This window comes from Patiria miniata, unplaced genomic scaffold, assembly GCF_015706575.1.
Source record: "Patiria miniata isolate m_02_andy unplaced genomic scaffold, ASM1570657v1 HiC_scaffold_25, whole genome shotgun sequence".
NCBI classification, from domain to species: domain Eukaryota; kingdom Metazoa; phylum Echinodermata; class Asteroidea; order Valvatida; family Asterinidae; genus Patiria; species Patiria miniata.
In genome coordinates, this window is record NW_024037064.1 from 15,475,761 (window position 1) to 15,493,250 (window position 17,490).

Here is a 17,490-nt window from a genome sequence, read left to right on the forward strand (position 1 = left end):
TGTTTACGACGACGACAAGACTCAGGGATTACTTTAATCGCTTACCTCCCCTCGCCTCACGAAGGGTAAAAGCATATTAAAAAAAAAGAGAGAGAGTGAAGGGACACAACAGAATAAAAAAGGTTAGTTGTAAAACCTAAGAAATGGGCTGATCGGGCGAACTGAGCTGACTGGCAAATCTCTTTTTGAAACTGTGTTGGCTCTGAAAAGAGCCGTTTGGTTTTGAAGCCTTCAAAATTTCGATTTTGAAGTCGTGTACTTGGTGACGGCCTTGGTGCCTTCGCTGACTGCTGCTTAGCACTCCCCGGGAAGAATAGCGTACTGCTCTGTCTGCACTTCACGGCTTGTGATGGTGGACTTCTTGTTTGTAGAGAGCGAGCGAGAAGATTCGCTGGCGATGCGCTCAAACACGTCGTTGACAAGCTGTTCATGATGCTCATTGCCTTGCTCGAGATTCCGGTGTCGGGGTGCACCTGTTTCATCACTTTGTAGATGTAGATGCCGTAGCTCTCCTTGCGACGCCGGTGCCTCTTTTTGTTTGCGCTAACCGACCCTTAGTATTTCCGGCCTTCTTCTGACCTTTTCCGCTAACTTGGGAGCCATATGGAGGACTTGGAATGTATCGGATCGTGAGATCGAATGAAAGACCAGCACGTCTTGGCCGGCTTTTATTGTGCACAGCTTGGATTCTGACCACCCATGCATCGTCCCTTTCCCGCCAGTGACCGCTAACCCATGCGTGAAGAAAGCGGTATGCGTGCATAGTTATACAATGCACGCACGGCACGACCCCCCCCCCCCCCCCCCTCCCCGGCAAGGGTAATTTTTAGACTCCTTTTTCTCAGACTGACACGTGTATAAGTGTCCTTCTTAAATATTATTGTCTACTGAATTTCTGGGGAAATAATAAAGTCATCTCAGCGGAGGCGAATTATATGTCGTAGTGCACCAATACTTCTTTAAATGTTGTTTCCCCCTTATGCACCATCCATTTATAATAATCATACAATGTAACGCAAAACGAACGACGAAAATAGAACGAGTACCTGTAATTGTCAAAACAGATAGGAATATATATCATTATTACCATGCCCCCATAACAATTCAATTTTGCCTGGAACTGTTCGTATCGGATGAGGCATACGTATAGAACCAAAAAGTGGAATGTATTTGGACAGAATATCAACAATAATAATTCGGAAAAAAATCACGGCCCTTTATTCTTTATTTGAAGGAAAACTCAGGGAGCTTGGTCTTAATCTCTCTTTGAAGAAGTAGTGGCTCTGAAAAGAGCCGTTAGTTTTATTTCTTTTTGCGCACACAACGTGCTCAAGCTCGTTCACCACCGAATTCGGCGGGCCAACTGGATGTCCTTGGCATGATGGTGACCCTCTTGGCGTGAATGGCGCACAGGTTGGTGTCTTCGAAGAGGCCGACGAGGTAAGCTTCGCTCGCTTCTTGCAATTCCATGACGGCAGAACTCTGGAATCGCAGTTCGTTTTTGAAATCCTGTGCAATTTCACGCACAAGTCTCTGGAATGGCAGCTTTCGGATCAGCAGTTCGGTGCTCTTCTGGTAGCGGCGAATCTCACGGAGGGCGACGGTTCCCGGTCGGTACCGATGGGGTTTCTTGACACCGCCAGTCGCCGGCGCTCTTGCGGGCCGCCTTGGTGGCCAACTGCTTCTCCTGGGGCTTTCCCCCCGGTGCTCTTTCTTGCCGTCTGCTTGGTGCGCGCCATGGTCAGGGTTGGTTTGATGAACGGTGATCACAACTGAGTGCAGATTGAGCGAACGGACCCCGCCTCTTAGGCCGGCGCATAGCATCCTAGGTTGGAAGCCTAACAATGGGCTATCTTCCGATTGGGTGCTTCGGGGGCAAGCGGACGCTTCAGTGATCACGATTTCCGTACGTTGAAAAAGTATAGACGTTAAATTTCAATCGAAAATGCTGCTTTTCCGAGCCTATAGTATTATGAGCCCTCGGCAACAGAATCCATTTGGGATCGTTGTGACTACAATATTTCTCCCACCCCCTACTTGGGATTAATTGAACCCCAATAAACACCCCCTCCCCCACCCCCTAAAAGAAAAGTGACAAACATACGGATTTCCCTGGCTGCTGTTTATGTTTGTTTTGTAATAAAGACATAATCACACACACCCATTCGCGAACAAAATGTCACGGATCCTCTATACGTTCCCCGCTATATCCTGAGACGAGCACCCAGTAATTATTACTTAATCGACTTTGACAAAAAATGGAGACCAGACATGTTTTACAGTGGAAATAGGGAGGGGAAAAGCAACTCTAAGAACACACATGACAAGGACAAGTGAAATCGAGTAAAATCAAGATTCAATCTCTTTTTTGAAATAGTGGTGGCTCTGAAAAGAGCCGTTCGGTTTGATTTTTGAATATGGTGTCTAGCCGCCGAAGCCGTACAGCGTGCGTCCCTGTCTCTTCAGCGCATACACCACGTCCATTGCAGTGACAGTCTTCCTCTTGGCGTGCTCGCAGTAGGTGACTGCATCGCGGATAACGTTCTCCAGGAAAACCTTGAGGACTCCGCGGGTTTCTTCGTAGATGAGCCCGGAGATACGCTTGACTCCTCCGCGGCGGGCCAGCCGACGAATGCTGGTTTAGTGATTCCCTGGATGTTATCTCGGAGAACCTTGCGGTGTCGCTTGGCACCCCCTTTGCCTAGTCCCTTTCCTCCTTTGCCACGGCCAGACATGTTTGTGTCTCCTCAGTCGGTTGTAGATGATTCAATGGCCATCCCAGCCCCGGCGAGGCAACTTATAGGACATGCGCGGACGCGATATGAGCATGCGAAGCCATCAACTGTTACGGCGCCCTCTGGCGACCAATCGTGGCAGGAGCACTCATCCTGGGAAACAAACAAATCAGAAGCAAAACAAGGGGAAAAGGGATAACAAATAAGAAAAGGAAGAAGATGCCTAGAAACATATTGCAACGAGACTCAAACAATACATTTATAACCAGACACAGAGGGTCGTGGCCAACCTTTTTTTTTTTTTTTTTTTTTTTACACCTTGAACGGAATCAATGGAAACGCCAACATCATAATTTAACAAGACTTTACACACTTACTAATATTTACCGTAATTCAATGTGAAAGCCCTGTCACCAAAACGTCAAAAGAAAACGAACCTTTAACGACGGGGCACCGTAGTCAGAACCTGTTTTTGTATTAATTTATGTTCCCCGAAGGGAGTGGGCCGAATCCCGGATGTACTGCTATACCGGGCCAACCCGTGGCCGGGACGAGGCAAGCCTCTATTCCACGGCCAAATCCAAAAATCAGTTTAATATACTGGCTGTTCAATGAACAGCGTTTCAGATATTAAGCTGAAAAGAACAGATACTTTTTTTTTATGCCCCCCCACAAGACCACGCTTGGGGGACGGGCAGGCCGACCACGTCGGACCAAGCTAGTAGGGTTGCGAACCTCCTGCCCGGGACAAAGACAACATACAAAGGCGACTTCACGCCTACACATATAACACAAAAAATGGCGACTTCACGCCGATACAAAGGCGACTTCACGCCTAAACTAAGGCAACTTCATGCCTGAACAAAGGCAACTTCATGCCTAAACAAAATCACCCATGCGAGCAGACACGGAAGACCGTCACTACGCAAGCCGGGGACCACTTCGGGGGAGGAGCCTTACAGACTCAAGGCTAAGTGCAATGCCGAGTCTGGACCACCTCCTGATGTTCCTGACCAGACTAAGACCGATGTGCAATGATCTTAGCCAAAAGGCCGAGAAGCGATAACGATTAATATTAAAACAACAATAGCGCGGAAGGGATTATTCGTCTTGAAATACTGTTTGCTATTGTTCTTCTTATTATTTATTTTTGCCTTTTTTTGTTTCCTGGTGTGAAAAACAAAAAAAAAGACTCCTGCGCGTCCACCGCAACTCAACGAAACCAGGGGAGAGAGAGATGAGCAAGAAATCTCCGGCTTTCTCAGATTAACAGAGACATATACATTCTTAAAAATATTTCTATCATGCATTTTCATACACCTCGATCATATTTCACCCAAATCTTGTTGAAAAAATTAATCCAGACAAAAAATGGGATCAATGCATCAGTGAGCGAGAGCGTCGGCACTAAATGCCGTACGTACGATGTACCGGGACAAGCATATCAATAGATGGCGCCCTTCAACACTCCCGGTCATCGCGCCTCGGCGTTTCCCATCTGGGTATTTCTCAGGGCCTGCCAATGGGTCCCACATTAGGGGCGGGGAAATACTTCAGTTTGTCAGTAAGCTCCGTGGCCGAGTGGTTAGAGAGCACATGTAGAAAGTAATAGACCGTGGGTTCGAGTCCCAGCCTGCCGCTTTCCTTTAATTGCTTGGTTATTGTTTTGTTTTGTTATTTTTTCACTTACTTATTTCCCCTTTTTGTAATAATTACTATTTTATTTCATTGATTTATTGTTTATTTCGTCATGAAGTTATAAGAAGAAAATTCGAAAGAAAAGAAAACATTCGTCATACCGTTTTCATTTGCGCTTATAATACTTATGTATCAATATCAATGCGGTCCCGCGGGGAGTTAATTGAAGAGAGAGAAAGAAAGAAAAGAAACAAACGGGAAACAAATGTCAACGCACCATTATTTGTCCATTTTTGTAACCTTTGGTGAATAAGTCATTCACATTCTACATGAGGCAACATTTAAGACAATGCATATACATACATGTATGGCTAATGTACTCAGCCGGCCGGCCGGTCACATACGCAGTGCGTAAAATTTTGCATAATGATTAAGTTAAAGGACACAGTGGGAATTCTATCTGGAACAGTGTTCTATTGTTTATAAAAAAATTAGAGAAATTGATTTCGGCTATGAGTGAAGGTAGAGGTGGAGTTAGACAGGCAGCGACAAATCTCTTTTTTGAAGGTTGTGGTGGCTCTGAAAAGAGCCTTTTGGGTTTGTGGATGCAAAGTAAGTTCTTTTCTTTACTTTGACACTTTGGCGGTCTTCTTGGGCAGAAGAACTTGCTGGATGTTGGGAAGGACACCACCCTGCGCGATGGTAACTCCGCTCATCAACTTGTTCAACTCCTCGTCGTTGCGTATAGCAAGCTGCAGATGGCGGGGATTAATTCTCGTCTTCTTGTTGTCTCGTGCAGCGTTTCCGGCCAGTTCCAAGATCTCCGCGGTAAGGTACTCCATCACTGCCGCAAGGTAGACCGGTGCACCGGCACCGACACGCTGGGCGTAGTTGCCTTACGCAGAAATCTGTGAACACGACCCACGGGGAACTGGAGTCCCGCCCTGGAGGACCTGCTCTTGGCCTTGCTTCTTGCTTTGCCGCTCTTTCCTCGCCCAGTCATCTTGACAGTATAGTGACAGAAGATGAATGTACTCTGCAGTAAAGGTGGTGTGTGAATGAACCCACTTGGAAAACACAACACTAGTTATAGCGTTCTGGTGGATTGGCTGAAGCGTGCCAAGTAGCCAATCACGCGACACGGGCGTGCCCGTCGCACGGTTGGGTGCACCGCATCCATTTTGGACGCGGGGGACGAGGGAACAAAAAATTACAACTGTGTCATCGTCGTTCAAAGTAATGGAATCACTAGATAAAACACAGAAACATGCAACATTCTTACCTCCATTTTAAGACGTTTTATTGTTATTCCGCCGAAGAAGTCCCATGATCTTTCGACCAGCCTCCGCACAATGGCAGTGATTCGTTGCTCTCACGCGGCGGTTAAAACTGGCCTCGGTTTCTTGCTAGATATTTGTAACATCCCACAGACGAAATCCTAATTTATTTTTTAATAGTAACCCACTCAACAAAATGCAAGCACTCGTCCGGAGATTGAAAGAAATGACCAATTGAAAAAGGCTGTGGCATAAATTAAATTATGTGTTTACGACGACGACAAGACTCAGGGATTAACTTTAATCGCATTACCTCCCCTCGCCTCACGAAGGGTAAAAGCATATTAAAAAAAAAGAGAGAGAGTGAAAGGGACACAACAGAATAAAAAAGGTTAGTTGTAAAACCTAAGAAATGGGCTGATCGGGCGAACTGAGCTGACTGGCAAATCTCTTTTGGAAACTGTGTTGGCTCTGAAAAGAGCCGTTTGGTTTTGAAGCCTTCAAAATTTCTATTTTGAAGTCGTGTACTTGGTGACGGCCTTGGTGCCTTCGCTGACTGCATGCTTAGCAAGCTCCCCGGGAAGAAGTAGGCGTACTGCTGTCTGCACTTCACGGCTTGTGATGGTGGACTTCTTGTTGTAGAGAGCGAGGCGAGAAGATTCGCTGGCGATGCGCTCAAACACGTCGTTGACAAAGCTGTTCATGATGCTCATTGCCTTGCTCGAGATTCCGGTGTCGGGGTGCACCTGTTTCATCACTTTGTAGATGTAGATGCCGTAGCTCTCCTTGCGACGCCGGTGCCTCTTTTTGTTTGCGCTAACCGGACCCTTAGTATTTCCGGCCTTCTTCTGACCTTTTCCGCTAACTTTGGGAGCCATATTGGAGGACTTGGAATGTATCGGATCGTGAGATCGAATGAAAGACCAGCACGTCTTGGCCGGCTTTTATTGTGCACAGCTTGGATTCTGACCACCCATGCATCGTCCACTTTCCCGCCAGTGACCGCTAACCCATGCGTGAAGAAAGCGGTATGCGTGCATAGTTATACAATGCACGCACGGCACGACCCCCCCCCCCCCCCCTCCCCGGCAAGGGTATTTTTAGCCTTTTTCTCAGACTGACACGTGTATAAGTGTCCTTCTTAAATATTATTGTCTACTGAATTTCTGGGAAATAATAAAGTCATCTCCAGCGGAGGGCGAATTAATATGTCGTAGTGCACCAATACTTCTTTAAATGTTGTTTCCCCCTTATGCACCATCCATTTATAATGAATCATACAATGTAACGCAAAACCGACGAAAATAAGAGAACGAGTACCTGTAATTGTCAAAACAGATAGGAAATATATATCATTATTACCATGCCCATAACAATTCAATTTTGCCTGGAACACGTTTCGGATGAGGCATACGTATAGAACCCAAAAAGTGGAATGTATTTGGACAGAATATCAACAATAATAATTCGGAAAAAAATCAACGGCCCTTTATTCTTTATTTGAAGGAAAACTCAGGGATTGGACTTAATCTCTCTTTGAAGAAGTAGTGGCTCTGAAAAGAGCCGTTAGTTTTATTTCTTTTTGCGCACACAACGTGCTCAAGCTCGTTCACCCCGAATTCGGCGGGCCAACTGGATGTCCTTGGGCATGATGGTGACCCTCTTGGCGTGAATGGCGCACAGGTTGGTGTCTTCGAAGAGGCCGACGAGGTAAGCTTCGCTCGCTTCTTGCAATGCCATGACGGCAGAACTCTGGAATCGCAGTTCAGTTTTGAAATCCTGTGCAATTTCACGCACAAGTCTCTGGAATGGCAGCTTTCGGATCAGCAGTTCGGTGCTCTTCTGGTAGCGGCGAATCTCACGGAGGGCGACGGTTCCCGGTCGGTACCGATGGGGTTTCTTGACACCGCCAGTCGCCGGTGCGCTCTTGCGGGCCGCCTTGGTGGCCAACTGCTTCCTGGGGGCTTTCCCCCGGTGCTCTTTCTTGCCGTCTGCTTGGTGCGCGCCATGGTCAAGGGTATGGTTTGATGAACGGTGATCACAACTGAGTGCAGATTGAGCGAACGGACCCCGCCTCTTAAGGCCGGCGCATAGCATCCTAGGTTGGAAGCCTAACAATGGGCTATCTTCCGATTGGGTGCTTCGGGGGCCAAGCGGAGACGCTTCAGTGATCACGATTTCCGTACGTTGAAAAAGTATAGACGTTAAATTTCAATCGAAAATGCTGCTTTTCCGAGCCTATAGTATTATGAGCCCTCGGCAACAGAATCCATTTGGGATCGTTGTGACTACAATATTTCTCCCACCCCCTACTTGGGATTAATTGAACCCCAATAAACACCCCCTCCCCCACCCCCTAAAAGAAAAGTGACAAACATACGGATTTCCCTGGCTGCTGTTTATGTTTGTTTTGTAATAAAGACAATAATCACACACACCCATTCGCGAACAAAATGTCACGGATCCCTCTATACGTTCCCCGCTATATCCTGAGACGAGCACCCAGTAATTATTACTTAATCGACTTTGACAAAAAATGGAGACCAGACATGTTTTACAGTGGAAATAGGGAGGGGAAAAGCAACTCTAAGAACACACATGACAAGGACAAGTGAAATCGAGTAAAATCAAGATTCAATCTCTTTTTTGAAATAGTGGTGGCTCTGAAAAGAGCCGTTCGGTTTGATTTTTGAATATGGTGTCTAGCCGCCGAAGCCGTACAGCGTGCGTCCCTGTCTCTTCAGCGCATACACCACGTCCATTGCAGTGACAGTCTTCCTCTTGGCGTGCTCGCAGTAGGTGACTGCATCGCGGATAACGTTCTCCAGGAAAACCTTGAGGACTCCGCGGGTTTCTTCGTAGATGAGCCCGGAGATACGCTTGACTCCTCCGCGGCGGGCCAGCCGACGAATGGCTGGTTTAGTGATTCCCTGGATGTTATCTCGGAGAACCTTGCGGTGTCGCTTGGCACCCCCTTTGCCTAGTCCCTTTCCTCCTTTGCCACGGCCAGACATGTTTGTGTCTCCTCAGTCGGTTGTAGATGATTCAATGGCCATCCCAGCCCCGGCGAGGCAACTTATAGGACATGCGCGGACGCGATATGAGCATGCGAAGCCATCAACTGTTACGGCGCCCTCTGGCGACCAATCGTGGCAGGAGCACTCATCCTGGGAAACAAACAAATCAGAAGCAAAACAAGGGGAAAAGGGATAACAAATAAGAAAAGGAAGAAGATGCCTAGAAACATATTGCAACGAGACTCAAACAATACATTTATAACCAGACACAGAGGGGTCGTGGCCAAGCCTTTTTTTTTTTTTTTTTTTTTTACACCTTGAACGGAAATCAATGGAAACGCCAACATCATAATTTAACAAGACTTTACACACTTACTAATATTTACCGTAATTCAATGTGAAAGCCCTGTCACCAAAACGTCAAAAGAAAACGAACCTTTAACGACGGGGCACCGTAGTCAGAACCTGTTTTTGTATTAATTTATGTTCCCCGAAGGGAGTGGGCCGAATCCCGGATGTACTGCTATACCGGGCCAACCCGTGGCCGGGACGAGGCAAGCCTCTATTCCACGGCCCAAATCCAAAAATCAGTTTAATATACTGGCTGTTCAATGAACAGCGTTTCAGATATTAAGCTGAAAAGAACAGATACTTATTTTTTATGGCCCCCCACAAGACCACGCTTGGGGGACCGGGCAGGCCGACCACGTCGGACCAAGCTAGTAGGGTTGCGAACCCTCCTGCCCGGGACAAAGACAACATACAAAGGCGACTTCACGCCTACACATATAACACAAAAAATGGCGACTTCACGCCGATACAAAGGCGACTTCACGCCTAAACTAAGGCAACTTCATGCCTGAACAAAGGCAACTTCATGCCTAAACAAAATCACCCATGCGAGGCAGAACACGGAAGACCGTCACTACGCAAGCCGGGGACCACTTCGGGGGAGGAGCCTTACAGACTCAAGGCTAAGTGCAATGCCGAGTCTGGACCACCTCCTGATGTTCCTGACCGAGACTAAGACCGATGTGCAATGATCTTAGCCAAAAGGCCGAGAAGCGATAACGATTAATATTAAAACAATAGCGCGGAAAGGGATTATTCGTCTTGAAATACTGTTTGCTATTGTTCTTCTTATTATTTATTTTTGCCTTTTTTTGTTTCCTGGTGTGAAAACAAAAAAAAGACTCCTGCGCGTCCACCGCAACTCAACGAAACCAGGGGAGAGAGAGATGAGCAAGAAATCTCCGGCTTTCTCAGATTAACAGAGACATATACATTCTTAAAAATATTTCTATCATGCATTTTCATACACCTCGATCATATTTCACCCAAAATCTTGTTGAAAAAATTAATCCAGACAAAAAATGGGATCAATGCATCAGTGAGCGAGAGCGTCGGCACTAAATGCCGTACGTACGATGTACCGGGACAAGCATATCAATAGATGGCGCCCTTCAACACTCCCGGTCATCGCGCCTCGGCGTTTCCCATCTGGGTATTTCTCAGGGCCTGCCAATGGGTCCCACATTAGGGGCGGGGAAATACTTCAGTTTGTCAGTAAGCTCCGTGGCCGAGTGGTTAGAGAGCACATGTAGAAAGTAATAGACCGTGGGTTCGAGTCCCAGCCTGCCGCTTTCCTTTAATTGCTTGGTTATTGTTTTGTTTTGTTATTTTTTCACTTACTTATTTCCCCTTTTTGTAATAATTACTATTTTATTTCATTGATTTATTGTTTATTTCGTCATGAAGTTATAAGAAGAAAATTCGAAAGAAAAGAAAACATTCGTCATACCGTTTTCATTTGCGCTTATAATACTTATGTATCAATATCAATGCGGTCCCGCGGGGAGTTAATTGAAGAGAGAGAAAGAAAGAAAAGAAACAAACGGGAAACAAATGTCAACGCACCATTATTTGTCCATTTTTGTAACCTTTGGTGAATAAGTCATTCACATTCTACATGAGGCAACATTTAAGACAATGCATATACATACATGTATGGCTAATGTACTCAGCCGGCCGGCCGGTCACATACGCAGTGCGTAAAATTTTGCATAATGATTAAGTTAAAGGACACAGTGGGAATTCTATCTGGAACAGTGTTCTATTGTTTATAAAAAAATTAGAGAAATTGATTTCGGCTATGAGTGAAGGTAGAGGTGGAGTTAGACAGGCAGCGACAAATCTCTTTTTTGAAGGTTGTGGTGGCTCTGAAAAGAGCCTTTTGGGTTTGTGGATGCAAAGTAAGTTCTTTTCTTTACTTTGACACTTTGGCGGTCTTCTTGGGCAGAAGAACTTGCTGGATGTTGGGAAGGACACCACCCTGCGCGATGGTAACTCCGCTCATCAACTTGTTCAACTCCTCGTCGTTGCGTATAGCAAGCTGCAGATGGCGGGGATTAATTCTCGTCTTCTTGTTGTCTCGTGCAGCGTTTCCGGCCAGTTCCAAGATCTCCGCGGTAAGGTACTCCATCACTGCCGCAAGGTAGACCGGTGCACCGGCACCGACACGCTGGGCGTAGTTGCCCTTACGCAGAAATCTGTGAACACGACCCACGGGGAACTGGAGTCCCGCCCTGGAGGACCTGCTCTTGGCCTTGCTTCTTGCTTTGCCGCTCTTTCCTCGCCCAGTCATCTTGACAGTATAGTGACAGAAGATGAATGTACTCTGCAGTAAAGGTGGTGTGTGAATGAACCCACTTGGAAAACACAACACTAGTTATAGCGTTCTGGTGGATTGGCTGAAGCGTGCCAAGTAGCCAATCACGCGACACGGGCGTGCCCGTCGCACGGTTGGGTGCACCGCATCCATTTTGGACGCGGGGGACGAGGGAACAAAAAATTACAACTGTGTCATCGTCGTTCAAAGTAATGGAATCACTAGATAAAACACAGAAACATGCAACATTCTTACCTCCATTTTAAGACGTTTTATTGTTATTCCGCCGAAGAAGTCCCATGATCTTTCGACCAGCCTCCGCACAATGGCAGTGATTCGTTGCTCTCACGCGGCGGTTAAAACTGGCCTCGGTTTCTTGCTAGATATTTGTAACATCCCACAGACGAAATCCTAATTTATTTTTTAATAGTAACCCACTCAACAAAATGCAAGCACTCGTCCGGAGATTGAAAGAAATGACCAATTGAAAAAGGCTGTGGCATAAATTAAATTATGTGTTTACGACGACGACAAGACTCAGGGATTAACTTTAATCGCATTACCTCCCCTCGCCTCACGAAGGGTAAAAGCATATTAAAAAAAAAGAGAGAGAGTGAAAGGGACACAACAGAATAAAAAAAGGTTAGTTGTAAAACCTAAGAAATGGGCTGATCGGGCGAACTGAGCTGACTGGCAAATCTCTTTTTGGAAACTGTGTTGGCTCTGAAAAGAGCCGTTTGGTTTTGAAGCCTTCAAAATTTCTATTTTGAAGTCGTGTACTTGGTGACGGCCTTGGTGCCTTCGCTGACTGCATGCTTAGCAAGCTCCCCGGGAAGAAGTAGGCGTACTGCTGTCTGCACTTCACGGCTTGTGATGGTGGACTTCTTGTTGTAGAGAGCGAGGCGAGAAGATTCGCTGGCGATGCGCTCAAACACGTCGTTGACAAAGCTGTTCATGATGCTCATTGCCTTGCTCGAGATTCCGGTGTCGGGGTGCACCTGTTTCATCACTTTGTAGATGTAGATGCCGTAGCTCTCCTTGCGACGCCGGTGCCTCTTTTTGTTTGCGCTAACCGGACCCTTAGTATTTCCGGCCTTCTTCTGACCTTTTCCGCTAACTTTGGGAGCCATATTGGAGGACTTGGAATGTATCGGATCGTGAGATCGAATGAAAGACCAGCACGTCTTGGCCGGCTTTTATTGTGCACAGCTTGGATTCTGACCACCCATGCATCGTCCACTTTCCCGCCAGTGACCGCTAACCCATGCGTGAAGAAAGCGGTATGCGTGCATAGTTATACAATGCACGCACGGCACGACCCCCCCCCCCCCCCCCCCCTCCCGGCAAGGGTATTTTTAGCCTTTTTCTCAGACTGACACGTGTATAAGTGTCCTTCTTAAATATTATTGTCTACTGAATTTCTGGGAAATAATAAAGTCATCTCCAGCGGAGGGCGAATTAATATGTCGTAGTGCACCAATACTTCTTTAAATGTTGTTTCCCCCTTATGCACCATCCATTTATAATGAATCATACAATGTAACGCAAAACCGACGAAAATAAGAGAACGAGTACCTGTAATTGTCAAAACAGATAGGAAATATATATCATTATTACCATGCCCATAACAATTCAATTTTGCCTGGAACACGTTTCGGATGAGGCATACGTATAGAACCCAAAAAGTGGAATGTATTTGGACAGAATATCAACAATAATAATTCGGAAAAAAATCAACGGCCCTTTATTCTTTATTTGAAGGAAAACTCAGGGATTGGACTTAATCTCTCTTTGAAGAAGTAGTGGCTCTGAAAAGAGCCGTTAGTTTTATTTCTTTTTGCGCACACAACGTGCTCAAGCTCGTTCACCCCGAATTCGGCGGGCCAACTGGATGTCCTTGGGCATGATGGTGACCCTCTTGGCGTGAATGGCGCACAGGTTGGTGTCTTCGAAGAGGCCGACGAGGTAAGCTTCGCTCGCTTCTTGCAATGCCATGACGGCAGAACTCTGGAATCGCAGTTCAGTTTTGAAATCCTGTGCAATTTCACGCACAAGTCTCTGGAATGGCAGCTTTCGGATCAGCAGTTCGGTGCTCTTCTGGTAGCGGCGAATCTCACGGAGGGCGACGGTTCCCGGTCGGTACCGATGGGGTTTCTTGACACCGCCAGTCGCCGGTGCGCTCTTGCGGGCCGCCTTGGTGGCCAACTGCTTCCTGGGGGCTTTCCCCCCGGTGCTCTTTCTTGCCGTCTGCTTGGTGCGCGCCATGGTCAAGGGTATGGTTTGATGAACGGTGATCACAACTGAGTGCAGATTGAGCGAACGGACCCCGCCTCTTAAGGCCGGCGCATAGCATCCTAGGTTGGAAGCCTAACAATGGGCTATCTTCCGATTGGGTGCTTCGGGGGCCAAGCGGAGACGCTTCAGTGATCACGATTTCCGTACGTTGAAAAAGTATAGACGTTAAATTTCAATCGAAAATGCTGCTTTTCCGAGCCTATAGTATTATGAGCCCTCGGCAACAGAATCCATTTGGGATCGTTGTGACTACAATATTTCTCCCACCCCCTACTTGGGATTAATTGAACCCCAATAAACACCCCCTCCCCCACCCCCTAAAAGAAAAGTGACAAACATACGGATTTCCCTGGCTGCTGTTTATGTTTGTTTTGTAATAAAGACAATAATCACACACACCCATTCGCGAACAAAATGTCACGGATCCCTCTATACGTTCCCCGCTATATCCTGAGACGAGCACCCAGTAATTATTACTTAATCGACTTTGACAAAAAATGGAGACCAGACATGTTTTACAGTGGAAATAGGGAGGGGAAAAGCAACTCTAAGAACACACATGACAAGGACAAGTGAAATCGAGTAAAATCAAGATTCAATCTCTTTTTTGAAATAGTGGTGGCTCTGAAAAGAGCCGTTCGGTTTGATTTTTGAATATGGTGTCTAGCCGCCGAAGCCGTACAGCGTGCGTCCCTGTCTCTTCAGCGCATACACCACGTCCATTGCAGTGACAGTCTTCCTCTTGGCGTGCTCGCAGTAGGTGACTGCATCGCGGATAACGTTCTCCAGGAAAACCTTGAGGACTCCGCGGGTTTCTTCGTAGATGAGCCCGGAGATACGCTTGACTCCTCCGCGGCGGGCCAGCCGACGAATGGCTGGTTTAGTGATTCCCTGGATGTTATCTCGGAGAACCTTGCGGTGTCGCTTGGCACCCCCTTTGCCTAGTCCCTTTCCTCCTTTGCCACGGCCAGACATGTTTGTGTCTCCTCAGTCGGTTGTAGATGATTCAATGGCCATCCCAGCCCCGGCGAGGCAACTTATAGGACATGCGCGGACGCGATATGAGCATGCGAAGCCATCAACTGTTACGGCGCCCTCTGGCGACCAATCGTGGCAGGAGCACTCATCCTGGGAAACAAACAAATCAGAAGCAAAACAAGGGGGAAAAGGGATAACAAATAAGAAAAGGAAGAAGATGCCTAGAAACATATTGCAACGAGACTCAAACAATACATTTATAACCAGACACAGAGGGGTCGTGGCCAAGCCTTTTTTTTTTTTTTTTTTTTTTTACACCTTGAACGGAAATCAATGGAAACGCCAACATCATAATTTAACAAGACTTTACACACTTACTAATATTTACCGTAATTCAATGTGAAAGCCCTGTCACCAAAACGTCAAAAGAAAACGAACCTTTAACGACGGGGCACCGTAGTCAGAACCTGTTTTTGTATTAATTTATGTTCCCCGAAGGGAGTGGGCCGAATCCCGGATGTACTGCTATACCGGGCCAACCCGTGGCCGGGACGAGGCAAGCCTCTATTCCACGGCCCAAATCCAAAAATCAGTTTAATATACTGGCTGTTCAATGAACAGCGTTTCAGATATTAAGCTGAAAAGAACAGATACTTATTTTTTATGGCCCCCCCACAAGACCACGCTTGGGGGACCGGGCAGGCCGACCACGTCGGACCAAGCTAGTAGGGTTGCGAACCCTCCTGCCCGGGACAAAGACAACATACAAAGGCGACTTCACGCCTACACATATAACACAAAAAATGGCGACTTCACGCCGATACAAAGGCGACTTCACGCCTAAACTAAGGCAACTTCATGCCTGAACAAAGGCAACTTCATGCCTAAACAAAATCACCCATGCGAGGCAGAACACGGAAGACCGTCACTACGCAAGCCGGGGACCACTTCGGGGGAGGAGCCTTACAGACTCAAGGCTAAGTGCAATGCCGAGTCTGGACCACCTCCTGATGTTCCTGACCGAGACTAAGACCGATGTGCAATGATCTTAGCCAAAAGGCCGAGAAGCGATAACGATTAATATTAAAACAATAGCGCGGAAAGGGATTATTCGTCTTGAAATACTGTTTGCTATTGTTCTTCTTATTATTTATTTTTGCCTTTTTTTGTTTCCTGGTGTGAAAACAAAAAAAAAGACTCCTGCGCGTCCACCGCAACTCAACGAAACCAGGGGAGAGAGAGATGAGCAAGAAATCTCCGGCTTTCTCAGATTAACAGAGACATATACATTCTTAAAAATATTTCTATCATGCATTTTCATACACCTCGATCATATTTCACCCAAAATCTTGTTGAAAAAATTAATCCAGACAAAAAATGGGATCAATGCATCAGTGAGCGAGAGCGTCGGCACTAAATGCCGTACGTACGATGTACCGGGACAAGCATATCAATAGATGGCGCCCTTCAACACTCCCGGTCATCGCGCCTCGGCGTTTCCCATCTGGGTATTTCTCAGGGCCTGCCAATGGGTCCCACATTAGGGGCGGGGAAATACTTCAGTTTGTCAGTAAGCTCCGTGGCCGAGTGGTTAGAGAGCACATGTAGAAAGTAATAGACCGTGGGTTCGAGTCCCAGCCTGCCGCTTTCCTTTAATTGCTTGGTTATTGTTTTGTTTTGTTATTTTTTCACTTACTTATTTCCCCTTTTTGTAATAATTACTATTTTATTTCATTGATTTATTGTTTATTTCGTCATGAAGTTATAAGAAGAAAATTCGAAAGAAAAGAAAACATTCGTCATACCGTTTTCATTTGCGCTTATAATACTTATGTATCAATATCAATGCGGTCCCGCGGGGAGTTAATTGAAGAGAGAGAAAGAAAGAAAAGAAACAAACGGGAAACAAATGTCAACGCACCATTATTTGTCCATTTTTGTAACCTTTGGTGAATAAGTCATTCACATTCTACATGAGGCAACATTTAAGACAATGCATATACATACATGTATGGCTAATGTACTCAGCCGGCCGGCCGGTCACATACGCAGTGCGTAAAATTTTGCATAATGATTAAGTTAAAGGACACAGTGGGAATTCTATCTGGAACAGTGTTCTATTGTTTATAAAAAAAATTAGAGAAATTGATTTCGGCTATGAGTGAAGGTAGAGGTGGAGTTAGACAGGCAGCGACAAATCTCTTTTTTGAAGGTTGTGGTGGCTCTGAAAAGAGCCTTTTGGGTTTGTGGATGCAAAGTAAGTTCTTTTCTTTACTTTGACACTTTGGCGGTCTTCTTGGGCAGAAGAACTTGCTGGATGTTGGGAAGGACACCACCCTGCGCGATGGTAACTCCGCTCATCAACTTGTTCAACTCCTCGTCGTTGCGTATAGCAAGCTGCAGATGGCGGGGATTAATTCTCGTCTTCTTGTTGTCTCGTGCAGCGTTTCCGGCCAGTTCCAAGATCTCCGCGGTAAGGTACTCCATCACTGCCGCAAGGTAGACCGGTGCACCGGCACCGACACGCTGGGCGTAGTTGCCCTTACGCAGAAATCTGTGAACACGACCCACGGGGAACTGGAGTCCCGCCCTGGAGGACCTGCTCTTGGCCTTGCTTCTTGCTTTGCCGCTCTTTCCTCGCCCAGTCATCTTGACAGTATAGTGACAGAAGATGAATGTACTCTGCAGTAAAGGTGGTGTGTGAATGAACCCACTTGGAAAACACAACACTAGTTATAGCGTTCTGGTGGATTGGCTGAAGCGTGCCAAGTAGCCAATCACGCGACACGGGCGTGCCCGTCGCACGGTTGGGTGCACCGCATCCATTTTGGACGCGGGGGACGAGGGAACAAAAAATTACAACTGTGTCATCGTCGTTCAAA

General features: G+C 46.6%; 2 non-coding genes and 1 pseudogene across 2 annotated transcripts; all 3 read right to left on the reverse strand.

Moving 5' to 3' along the window:
• Positions 1-3,230: 3,230 nt before the first annotated feature.
• Positions 3,231-3,413, reverse strand: LOC119733526 (annotated as a pseudogene).
• A 5,748-nt stretch (positions 3,414-9,161) lies between these two features.
• Positions 9,162-9,353, reverse strand: LOC119733490. Its single transcript, XR_005271859.1, has one exon. It is a non-coding gene; the product is annotated as a U2 spliceosomal RNA (small nuclear RNA).
• A 5,751-nt stretch (positions 9,354-15,104) lies between these two features.
• Positions 15,105-15,289, reverse strand: LOC119733509. Its single transcript, XR_005271876.1, has one exon. It is a non-coding gene; the product is annotated as a U2 spliceosomal RNA (small nuclear RNA).
• Positions 15,290-17,490: the final 2,201 nt, after the last annotated feature.